This window comes from Acyrthosiphon pisum, chromosome X (genome assembly GCF_005508785.2).
Source record: "Acyrthosiphon pisum isolate AL4f chromosome X, pea_aphid_22Mar2018_4r6ur, whole genome shotgun sequence".
Lineage (NCBI taxonomy): Eukaryota > Metazoa > Arthropoda > Insecta > Hemiptera > Aphididae > Acyrthosiphon > Acyrthosiphon pisum.
The window spans coordinates 113,402,553-113,416,670 of record NC_042493.1 but is presented as its reverse complement, the minus strand read 5'-3'; the positions used below and the strand labels follow the sequence as shown (position 1 = coordinate 113,416,670).

Genomic DNA, 14,118 nt, shown 5'->3' with positions numbered 1-14,118 from the left:
AAACTACCTATAAATAGTACAATAAAATTAGCTCAGAACATTATATTATATTATTATACTACAAATTATAAATATTATATATTATTAATAAGTAATCATTAATTAATGTTTATATCTACCTATAGTGGTGCATTCGTACATTTAACAAAAAAAAAAATGTACAGGAAACGCAAATGACATTTTTACGAGTATTAAGTTAAATATTGAATATTCACAAATTCTCATACAATTTTCTTATTATGTCGTAATTCAAAAACCATTAACCAGTAGCCGCAGTCTTGTAAAGTATTCGTATACCTACTTGTATTTAAATACTTTTTGAAGTATTTATATGGTATTCTAAATAAAAAAAATTTATGTATTTTTTAAGTATTTTGAATACTTCCTAAAAGTATTTTTACCAAAATTTAAATACTTGTATTAAAATACCATAAAGTCGGTTTTATTAATTTTAATTTATTATTTTTCAAAAACAATTGACAATTGATACTAATAAAAATAATATTGTTTTTGTTGAAAACTAATATTATATTTTTGTATAGTAAAAGTAGGTAATAAAAATGTTTAAAATTTAAAAATACCACATCAAATTTTCGCCGGTTGTCGTTTACGCATCACTATTGTTATTTTTGACCTTTTTTGTAAGACAGTTGCGCATCGTTCGATTTTTGGGTTATACATCGTTTGCGCGTCGATCGTTTAAAAGCTCGTACATCATTTGCGCATTAATATTATTTAACAATAGAACTGAAAAAAAGGTGTATACCCAAAAGCGTATAGCTTCTATCAAACTATTTGTATTATAATTATAACTATGACTGTAATATTCTTAATTGAACTGAACAAAATTGAGTTGAATTAATTTTTACTCAAACTACCTGTATGTTATATTATATATATTTTTTACTATAACAATGCCCATGCAATGTACCTAATTAAACTGAATATTAAATTTTTAACTACAAAATAATTTGCAAATTATTGAGCTTTTTATAAATTTGGTCAACATTTAACTTTAAATGCTTATTGAACAAAAATTTGTGCCTATGAATATTAAATTATTCATTATCTATATAATATTATATGTGTGTACAATTATTTTTATACCCTTCTATTGTTTAGAATTTTGATGCACATATGATATACGATAATTTGGTACAGGTAAACAGACGATGCGCAAACGATATACGGCCCAAATTTTATACATTTTCTGTATTGGAATTTTTTAAGAAATCTGAAAATCTAATAATTTTAAAATAGTTCCATATTAATAGTAAGTTAATACCACTTATTATTTTATTTTTTTCATTAAAATGTAATCAATATATTTAGTTGAAATATATTTGAATGCAGAGTGAAATATGTGAACATATACAAGTATGTATATTTATCTCTAAATAGTCAGACATGTTATTGTAGTTGATAAAATCTATGGAAAGTACTAACATAGGTACCTATACTGGTGTATAAAATACATAGGTACATATTATATAGCATAAAGTTAAAAAAAATACTTGTATTTGTATTCAAATACTTTCTGAGTATTCGTAAAATACATTTTTTTACTAGTATTAGTATCTTAATACTTTTTCAAAAGTATTTTTTACAAGACTGCCAGTAGGTACTTAACATTTTCATTAAATGATTATTTTATCATTTGCTATACATTATAACCTTTTAAAAATATGTTGACTCATATTGAGGTATTTATAGAATTTAAAATATTCATTTTTTTTTAGTTTTTTATCAAATTAATTTTAATAAAAATGTATTTGTTGTGTGAAAAGGCTTGAAAATTTATCACAAAGCTGTTAAATAGCAGTTCATAAATATAAAATATCCCTTAGCACATTTTTTTTATAAGTATTTAAATTTCAAATTTTGACAATTTTTAAATTAATTGTACTCAGTTGAAAAATTATAAAATTTTATAACTTTAAGGATTAAAAATTTAAAACAAGGATTCTCATAAATAGTTCATACTATAACCAACAAATATAAAAAAACTCAGTTATTCTTTACAGACATTTTAATTTTGGAATAAATTACATTTTAAAAACCGAAAATAACGATTTTAGTTATTTTGTTGTAATTTAAAAATGTTATTTGTGCGTTAGTAGATGACATTTTTAGAGTATATTATTATATTTTATACAAACAATAATATTTTCAAATGCAATTTTGTTGTAAAACTAATTTAACCTAGGAACTGTTGTACTCATAGTAAAGAAATTACATCATTCAAAATAATATTAGGGATCATCAAATATAACTACTTAGTAATATATCATAGGCTGACTGACCATCTTCGCTCAGAAATGTTTTTTGTAAGTATACAATAATTTTATATTATTTAATTTAAATTTAACACCATCTATTACAGTGACCCATTTGTAACCATCTACTATCTATTGTACATCAGAGTGACACCCACTTACAATAGTTACAATAAAAAATATCAGAAATACATAAACGCACAATTTTTTTTATACGCATTTAAAGTTCAAATATTGACAACATTTATCAAAAGGATTAAAAATTTAAAAGAAGGTTCTACGTAAATAGGTTGTAATATATAAATCACTTTAATCACAATATAATAACATCAAAATATATATTTAGTAATAGCAAAGACTCATAAAATATATTCCTTAGTTATCTATTTTGTTACTTTTTAACATGTTCAAGGTTGGATTATGTGCTAAAACAAAATTGCAAATCTTGTCATATCTGTAATATATTTCTTTATTTACCAAAATTATATGTTTTTTATTTTCATTGTAATTAAATTAAACTTTAATTATGGTCAAAATATCTCAAAAAATATTTTGTTTGTTAGGTTTGTAAATTGTATTAGATTTGTGTCAAATTAGAATTAATATGCAGTTTATTTTCAATACATTTTTCTATGTTACTTTCTTACTAGTACTAATTTACATAACCTAAACTTGAATTATGCTTAATTTCACAAAATACTAATAAATAACAGTTTAACAATAAATGTATTACTAACTCTACTACCAAATTAATCATCTACACATATATTCTACAATATTATATGATTTTTTTGTAAAAAATTCAAAAATAATATTACAATAAATAAACGATCTGTTTTTTTTTAATAATATTGTTTTACTCTCAATTACACACTTAGTAATTATAAATCTAATCTGTGATGGTTCATGTGGTTCACAGTAACTGGGTTACAATTTACAAATATTTACCCTAAAATAATTCATATCTATAATGATAATATAATGTTTGATGTTTGTTGTAAAATGTTAATTTTTCATCAGTACCATACAACAATATCATTCCATGTTTTAATAACGGATGTTCATAAGATGCTCATACATTTGTGAGCCACATCACTACGTGATTTTTACTAACAATTGTATAAATATGCAGTTGATTGGGGTACAGTGTGACAGTGCCAGTAGTCCAATATCTAAATAGGTACCACCCTAAATTAATAATCAATCAATGACAATTCAGTATAGAATATTTTTTCCCATAATTGTCAGATACAACAGATATTGAAAAAATTGTATCCTTTAGTTTAATTTAAATTCTTTGTAAATAATTTTCCTATTCAATATTTTGACTGGGGAATAGTATGATTACGTGCCCCTTGCTCCCACACCCAATTTTTAACGTTCTATATAACACACCATGTTGGCACCATGATCTTTCCTATACACCATTCATGTTAAGAAGGAATCTCGGCGGTCGATTTGTGCACAGGGAAGTGACTTTACCATACAAATGGTTGTCTTGGTAGGAGTGACTAACAGGTGTTGCCCGACTAAAAGACTAAAACTGGTCGCCACCAATTGAAGTATAGATTCATTACAATACCTCGTACACAGGTTTTTTAATATTGTCTATTTAATGAACTTTCTAAAGGCCTCAAAACCTCAAATATCTATCTTGCCTCTTGAAGTGTTTTTAAGTTGTATTTGAGGTTTGAGCTTGAAAAATATTTAAGTAAAATCTATTTTTTCCCTCAAGATTCAACTGTAATCTGTATAACTAATGAACATTATATTGGTAGCTACATTATAACCATTATTTACAGATATTTATTTTAATGTATACAGGATATTTTACCTCATAAAATAAAAAAAAACTACCATTAACATGGATACTCATACTTATCTTTAAAAGTTATAATAATAGATTAAATAATATGGTGAAAAATACTTTAATGTTTAAAGTAAAATAAATTAAGAATGTTTAAGCCCAATATTTGAACAAAAAAATTTACTTAAATCAACATATAAATTTTGCTTTTAAGATAAAATTATTCACTATTACACAAAAAAATAATGAAAAATGTCAATACAAATAAGTTAATTATTAAAATAAACCAATAATAATAATATTTAATATCATTACATTTTTTTAATCTTAAATAGAAGAAAAGTCCATTTTATGAAATTAAGTATTTTATAATAAATAAACTGATATTTTTATTTGTAAGGCATTTTGTAAGCATAACTGCCACATATTATCAAAAAAAAAAAAAAATAACATTACCATAGGATATAATGTAAAATAAATGTTATTTTTTGAACACATGTAATCCCTCTTCATATTATAATAGTTAAACGCTATTTATGTTTCAGGGGACGAAATCCATTTAATTCTTCCTTCATAGAATTTTATTACAAATTGAGGCCACTTTAACTTAGCCTCTTCAGCTGGTATTAAATCATGTTCGTCCACTCCTTTCCATTTCATAAAAAATACTGTTTGGCCATTAGAATCCTTTGCATCAATGATTTTTTCTGGTATTTTCATAATTGGTGTTTTGTCTCGGTCACCACCCACACGTTTTTTCATTCTTTTTCTATCCTCTTCTTCAGCAGTGCCACTAGGTTTTATGTTTGCAACGCCTTTTCTCTTTCTGGAAAGAAAAGACATTATCATGTTAATAATAATATATCAAAAGAGATGCATAATTTATTTTAAATAACTTAGGTGCAGATGATACTAAAAAACATAACGTAAATTGTTATCTATACTTTAAATTCTATAGGTCATTACTTTAAGTTTGTCAGCAAATAAACGCTGAAGTTATACGTACATCAATACTTTTATTTTTAATTTAAGAGAATGCTACACAGACATTTGTTGTCTCCGATCTATAAACTTGTACATACTAAATTGTATGCCCAGCTGATCACAGTTAGCTTCGTTGGTTTAAAAATTATAGTGAATTTACCCCTTATACAAAAGGTAAGATTATTATCTAGGGCTACTCATAGGCTTTTTATTATATTTTAATTTTAAAGCGAGTTATGAGTATTTTAAGATGTAAAAAACAATTTACAATATTATAAGACTCATAACTCACTTTAAAATTAAAATATAACAAAAAGCCTATGAGATGCTAATCTTACAATTATAAGAGGTCAATTCACTCTAATTTTTAAACTAATGGAACTAAATTTGATCTACTAAGTGTGAAATTTGCGCAATTACAAGAAGGAGATAACAAATATATTATACATTGCTAATATTAATAAATGTTATAGTACAAAAATATCCCTAACGTAAACAAGTTTCCTTAATATCACTATATATTGATATAATGATTAACTTTTTTTAATTATTATTTTGTAAATATTTAATTTTGAGATTTGCAATTTAAAAGGGTTCTGAAGTTATAATAAATTTATTTTTAAAATGAAAAGTTTGATAAAAAAAAAACCCATATTATGAAGGTTAATAAAATGTAGCTACTAATCGATATAAATAAATAGTATATAATACCTACTTATATTTTAAATACATAAGAAAACATTTTTTTTTGTGAATATTTTAAATAAAATGTTATAATATTAAAATATATTACTCAAATACTTTTTAAAAGTATTTTTATACAACACTGACACTGTTAGTAAGCAAACAAATTGTAGTAATATGTAATATAGGACTATGTAATGTAGGCCTATGTAGTAATATTTTGAATTTTTTTTTATTCACTATTCAAAATTGAGTTTTAATATTACACTCCTAAAATATAATTAGTACCTCCCTAACTTCCCTCATAAGTTGCATCTAACGATTAAATGAGCACAAAATAGGTCTTTCTGTTGCATTGCCAAAATTGTATTTAAACGATTAAATACTTGAAAAAAAAAAACGAAAAACAGCTTTTTGCGTAAGGGGCAAGCCATTCGGCGGGCCAATCCGCTCTTGAGTATAATCCAGAGTAAATATTATGTTATATTAATGACAAAAAAAAAATAACATTCCAAGTAAAATATTGCTTTGATTATTGATTAAACCATTTTAGTTACATATGATTGTTTGTTATTTAAATAGTTAAAAATATGCAAGTATGTTTGTATTGAATAAAAAATAAAAATGAAGTAAAACCTTAAAATAAAAATCATACAGAACTTGTAGAGCAAAATAAATACCTACCCAAAAATAAGTTTGTCAAAAAGATAGGAATGCAATATTTTCCATTCAATAAAGATTCCAGACATTATATAATATTTGGACGATGGTGGCGGCGTCGGTTGCTTCTGTGGCAGTGAGACGGAGGACGGCGGCGACGACGCCATTTTGAACGATGGTGTATGGGATACGTTTTTAATGTTTTCATTAGATTTAGCAAAAATGTACCTATACAAGTCTGTCCCGACGATATGGGAACAGAGAGCGCAAACTACGAAACCGGGTAAATACCGAGTGAACGGGAAGTGGACGGCCGTGCACGCGCGTGAATATTAGTTGACACTCACCTTGAAGACATATCAGATAATTGAATCGACTAACTGGAACGACGGTGATTGCTTCGGCTTTGATGTAGTAAAGTTGAGGAGTGGCGAAAAGCGGACAGACCTCAGACGACGAGCGAGGAAAAACAAGTCACAAGTCATCCTTATCTTGCCCAGTGTGCTGGTACGGTCATGAGAAGTTGAGATGCAGTGTTGCCCATTCTTCGAAACAAAATTATTTTTTTAAATGTCCACACAATAACTATTGTTGTGAACCATGTTGCTTGACTACCAGAAAAATGAATATAATAAAAGACTCGAAAAGATTTCTTAATCGTTTTTTTAAAATATAAAAATCAAACGACAAAAAGTTCAAAAAATAAAACAATAGCCAACAGGTGGAATGATAACAACAATCGTACAATATTTGTACAATATATTTATATGGATTTTTATCGTGCGTCGCTAGTGCGCATGTGCGATGTGCTTTGGTGCTTCGTGGGACGCAGCATATCGTCAACATGAGTAACTACTACATGTTCCGTCTATAAGTATAAGGTCTATGGGTTACGCCCACGAACTAAGATATTATATAGGTATTATACCGGACATGGTAATACAGCGTCACCCGCCGATTTGTTTACATCATGTTATCATGTGACGATAAGACATCTTACAATATGTCAAAATTCATGTCTAAAATTTATAAAATTTAAAATTTAAAACTACAAGTTACTTACGGTAAAAAAAACCTATAGCGATTTCTAGTTTCTAGTTTACACGACAGATTAATGATTAAATTTTGTGTACCGGTATTTCTCAAAGGTATAATATACTTTATTCATGTTAATTAAATAAGTACCTATTCACAAATAATTAGAATCCTGAGGAAAAGGTCTAAATCAAATGTTTAAAAAAATTGGTTATGACTTTATTCTCTTGAAATTAATAGTATTTATAATTTATTTTACAAAATCCATTTTATGAAATAACTTATAATAAATTAAAAAATCCTTGGAACTTGTTCTTATGTATAATAGTAGTTGTAGAGTCTACTTTTTCATTTAACAGTGAAATGAATGTGAAAAGTTTGAATTCAATGATAAAATATTGTCTCCGTCAGTTACTATTTCCAAGTATTTAACTGCAACGCAATTCATCAGTATTTAAAATAATGAATATTCAGTGATCATATGATTGAAATCTAAACAAATCTCCTCACTAATGATTCGGCATAATATTAAAGACGTATTTTAAAGCCGTTGACTAATCCAAAGTTGCTAATATTATAAACTGTTTCGAATGAGGAAACCGATAAAATAAAGTGATATCAATGATCTTTTGGTGCTTAAAAAAAAGGTGTCAATAAAAGGCAATACTAAGTATTAAGTTAATTTTGAATTTTCAGAAATTTTTCAAAAAAACATTATTTATATAATTTATAAGTTTGTAGAGTATAGTAATATTATCAGAAAAAAAAGTATATTTACGAAGAATTTCTTATAGTATTTTATAATTATAAACTAATATTAGTAATATACCATATTAATTAGGAAATAATTAATAATAATGTAGGGGTAATTTTGTACCTAACACTAATTGTCCCTATATAAAGACATCCAGTGTCGACCTGGCACAACAAAGGCCCATGGACCAGTTTTTTAAAAGGGCCCCATAATGAAATACAAAATGTACTTGACATTTTGGTGAAAATATGCTCACCAAATTTTTTCTTTCAAAAAAATATTTATTCAAATTCTGATTTTTAGAATTTTTAAGTATACCTAAAGGCCATATTATTCCTGATATAATTCCTGATATTTTTTGTACTGCTATTAAAGTGTTCTGAGACTTACTAACTGATATAAACTTCTATTTTTCAAATGAGAATTTCTTTTTTTACTGCAAATTAATTAGCAGATGATGTTCTTGTTTATGTAGATGTATGTAATTCAAAATTCTTATAAGAAATGCTAAAGAATTATTAAACTAAGGTTTATACTAAGGATAATAATCCTTAAATATGATATTACAATAAAAAATTATCTTGCTAGATCAATGGTAATTAGAACTAACTACTAACAATTTCAAATCTTCTTCATAATTTCCAAATCCATTTACCATATAGGTATTATTCTTAGTAGGTACACAAAGGTTTATAACTTAAAAACAACTAGTTCAAATTTTGATTAAGGTGCATCAAAGTTCTCAAAAAAAAATATCTGCTGAATAATTATAATTAAAAAAAAAAAAAGGATTCTTATTTGAAAAACAGAAGTTTGTATTATAACTACATCATTCTTATAGCATTATTCTTTATAGCATAAACAATCTTAAGTATTCAAATATCTTTAATGAATTTAAATTCTGAAAAGCAGAATTTGAATATAATAATATGTACAATTTAAGTAAAAAAATAGGGTGAGCATACTTAAAAAATAACTCTCTATAATTTTAACACTAAGCCTGATGAGGGGAATCATTTGTTTAATTGTAAACCATGAAATTTTGGAAATAATCGAAACTACAAATTAATAAATAATTATTATTAATTAACAAAAAATAAATTATGAAAAACTTTCAAAAGTAAATATCCAATTTTTTACATTGATTTATATTTATAAATAATAATAAGATAAACGCCTATAAAGACACCGATTGACAATTGTAAAATAATAATTTTTCACAAACGATAATAGCTTTTGAAATAATGAGTTTCTTGCATTCGACAATTCACCCAGCTCAAATATAATATATGTTATAATTTAACCTAACCTAACCTAACCTAACCTACCTGTATGTATTTATAGGCAATAACTTAAATTATTTTTTACAACATCTGTTAACTGACTGCACTTCTGCAGTAAATCTTCTTACTTGAAGCTCTTACATATTTTCATAAGCATAACTGATAACCAATACCTATTTAATTATTTTCCTCAATTAATAATTAATATTGATTCTTGACATACGATACATGATAACAAAAAATAACTGATGAAGTTACTCTGCAGTAAATTACATATTCTGCAGCTAAAAGTAGGGTTTGCATTTGAAATAAAAATTTTGTTTTATGTTATTTACAATTAAAATGTTACACAATTTGTGCATTTATCGTTATTAAGAACTAAAACGTTATAGAAGTTTTGCGTTTATCATTATTTAAAATAGTGTTAGTACCTATTCAATTTAAAAATAAACTGATGCGGGTAGGTAATGGCCGGATACAGAATATAATATAATCAATTCTTACATTGATTGAATGAAATAAATGTTTCTACAAAACTAATAGACCTTTTAAATAAATAGATTTTAAAATATTTAGTTGTGCGTTATATTTTGATTAATGATATTCTAAAAATTCTGTTTGTTCCTATGATATTTAACATATTTTTAGATTTTGAGCGGAGCGAGGAAGCTATTGTTTTTACAATGGTGTTTATTTTTTTATTTTTTTTCTTCTTTTTATGTCCTGTATACAAAATTTCTTCCAGAAGGAGTGTTTCGATTTCAACATATAGTGTCTTATCTTTTAGCAAATTGGATCAAGATGGTACTTTAAACAGATCATTTTTCGATTTTCTCAATAGTTATTTAATGCCACGGGAAAAACCAACGGAAAATTACGAAAAAACGGTAAAAATGGGATTTTAATTTCTAACGCTTTGTTTATCATCATAGAAACGAATAAAAAATTATAATATTTTAATATTAATTCAACTTACATGATAAAATAAATATTAACAAAATATAAAATATCCAGACTGACAAACCGTCTCCGCTCAGAATCGTTTTTCTTATACAATGATATTATATCATTGAATTCAAGTCTAATACAACCATTATACAATGACCCACTTGTAATCTACTGTACAGCAGAGCGACATCCACTTACCTGCTTTTTTAATAGTTATGTTTAGTTTTACGGTAGTATTTAATTTTTTTTTTTCATTTTTCATTTAATACAAATTAGGTAGTATACACAGTTCTTATGATACTTATGACATGACAATTAGATATTAGTTAGTAGTTACAAATAACAAAATTAATTTTCTTACCTACTTTTACAATTAAATAAGCAAAATTAAGTGTACCTATTAATACTATTATAATTATACATGTATTTTTAAAATAAATGTTGTATAAAATATAATAGAGTTTGAATGTTATTATGTTATGTTAAATAAATAATTAATTTTATCAATTTTATCAATTTAATACATTTTTTACTTATTTTCAGATCTATATTATTCTTACTTTCTGAAAACAAATTTTAACCAGTGCAACACCCAACAAGTAACATAATATTAAAGGAGAGAAGTACAATAATCCATGTCTAACTTCCTTGAATTGAATCTTGAATGAAACGTTAATGTTGTACACAATTCACAACTTGTGATATTTTTAAAACATGTAATTAATGGACTTAGTATATTGAAGTAGTCTATTAGTATATGAAAACTATAACATAATATATAGTTATATATAATATGAATTCACATGTTTTACATACTAAACTTATTATTTTTAGAACTCGTTATATGTTAAACTTTCTTTGTAAAAAATATTTGTAGGGTTGAAGTTATATGCCACTATACATAATAATTCTTTAGCTTAGAGCAAAAACTCATGAACTGCAAAATTTTTACTATTTCAAAACATGTCCGATATTTAAATAAAAAATAACTTGAGGATAGTATGCGGCGCCCCTAAATCCGTGGTTATGTAGGCTGAAGCCTACACTGCTTACGCCTTAATCCGGGCCTGGGTAGAGTGGGTATATGTGGGTATAGGTATATTTTGGTTTCAAAGTTTCATATTATTGTGTTTTGACTTCCAGAAATCAATTAACAAAGCATATTGTATAATTTGGAATCAGCATTTTAGAAGTTATCGGGGAAAATGTCAAATTCCGCATAAGCTGCTACAGCTTACAGCAAGATATACCGCAATAATACATTATAATAAGTACAATATAATTTATGTTCGAATAATTATATTTGTACACCATTTAAAGAGTGTGGTACTACAATAACTTATTTTTTATATGAGAACCATCCCTTTTTTGTATCAAACTGTATATAATAAACTATAAGAATGATAGGTAGTCCTTAAAAATGGTTTGACAAAAATATGAAATATGTGTATGTAATTTGAATCTAGTATTTACATTATACTCAAAACATAGAGTAGTCTTTTTAAAAGTATTCTTTACAGGACTGTATATACCTACTCACATATACATACATATATACATGCATATATAATATTATACTCATTTACACATATATACCTACACATGCATATATACATACAATCATATAATGTATACCTATATAATAATCTATTTATTTTTCTTACGATTTTCTCGATTTAAGGGATACTGTTATATACACGAGCTATATTAAACACTTACTATATGGCCCACATATGTATTTAATTTTATCCAAATATGTAATTAGAAATACAAGATATGTAAAAAAAAAATGTTTTTATTCTTGACAAAAAAATTTTAAAATGAGTATATTAAAAAAGTACGTAAATATAAATTATACAACACTACATTATATTATTATTTTATTAATATTAATAATTAGGAATACATTCAAATTAAAAATTAAAATTTTGTGTAATTTTATGTAATATCAACCATAGCTTAAAATAATCAGATAGTCCTGTAACATATTTCTGTAAAGGAATCATTCACGATAAATATGTAAATACATACAAATCCGCACCCTACTAATTAACTATATCAGGGTGGTCTAAGAATCTGCATGGAAAACGTTAGCATATATTCTCGTAATGTTTTCTCACACACTTATATTTACATTATATTTATTTTTTTTTTTGTGGTTCCATAATCCCTTCCAACCCAATATGAATTGAAATAAATGATACAATATTCTAATGTTAAATTATCTTATTAAATCAGTATACACATACGTCTTTACAAGAAAGGTACACAGTAACACGAGTTATTTAATATTTACAATGTTTTCATTAACTACAGCAGTGTTTTGTTTTTATTTTATTAATGCACTTGGATTCAAACATCGTAATTCGGAAAATTAATTTGAGATACCATTTTTATTCACACCGCAAGTTTAATGTAATTTATATTATTATTATTATTTCATTTGATCATATTTAATGTTTAGTGTTAATGAGCAACCATTACCAAACATGGAAATGATTGCACTAAAACAATCTTCGCCAACTTATAATTTTAAATTTATCTAAACCGGTAAAGCACGATTGAGCATAGAATATTTTATGCGATGTTGTCACATTCACGAGGCCGAAATTTTGTAATTTATTAATTTCACATATTATTACACCAATTATTATGATACCAGACGCAAGTCGTGAGCTCAGCTCAGCTTTATCGATAATGTTATCGTAATGTAATAAGTTAGTTCCGGAGCAATAAAGTTCTGACGTTTCAAAAATTTTAAATTAGAAGAAAACATAAAATAATAAATCAAGATACAATTTCAAAATTACTATAGAAATAATATCAGTTTTCGATCACCCATACTCTATACTCAATTGTATTCATGACTTATAAACCATGCAGTATTTTTTTTAATTCGTACCATATTTTGATTTTATTATTTTCTTAACTATTATTATTATTATTATTATTATTGTTATCATTATAATTATATTATATTTTGATTTATTATAATTATTTAAATAAATAGTTATGTATAATATAGTTTAAAATGGAAAATTGCAATGTTGCAGAGTTTTTTATGCTCAATCGTGACTCAGCCATCATAACTAGTCTTGGTGAATCATATCATAACATAATTTGGGCGAATTGGGGAAGATAATTTTTGTAAATTTTACCACTAAAGTAAATTTACGTACATTTTATCAATTATTTTTTTACCCAGTCAATATTTTTTACCGTTTTAAAATTCGAGTGACCACTCATTTCAATTATTTTTATATGCACAACAACGCTATAGTGACACCCATTTCTACACAATGCATGATATAAATTTAAGTAACTAGTTATATACCTACTTATATTTATATCATACACATGAGACCTTCCAGCCAATAATTATTACTGTTACGTACGGACCACTCTACTCCACTCCTACACATATTCATACTACACAGTAGTCAAAATCATATGATTGAAATGCAATATTATATATATATTTGCATTATATAAATATTTTTTGTTACCTATTTGTAGTTCTTAAATATTATTTACTATTATATTAGGTCATAATAGCTATAATAATTTATATTTGATTTTTGAAATAATCATAAATTATAATAAAATCATAATTGCTGATTTGCCGACCGCTATATCAAAATAACAAATTGGCCGACTAAAATGAACCAGGTGTTGTAAGTGGTGGGG

At 25.5% G+C, this 14,118-nt stretch overlaps 1 pseudogene; it reads right to left on the bottom strand.

Annotated features, from left to right (window-relative positions):
• Positions 1 to 4,617: 4,617 nt before the first annotated feature.
• On the bottom strand, positions 4,618 to 6,769 carry LOC103309030 (annotated as a pseudogene).
• Positions 6,770 to 14,118: the final 7,349 nt, after the last annotated feature.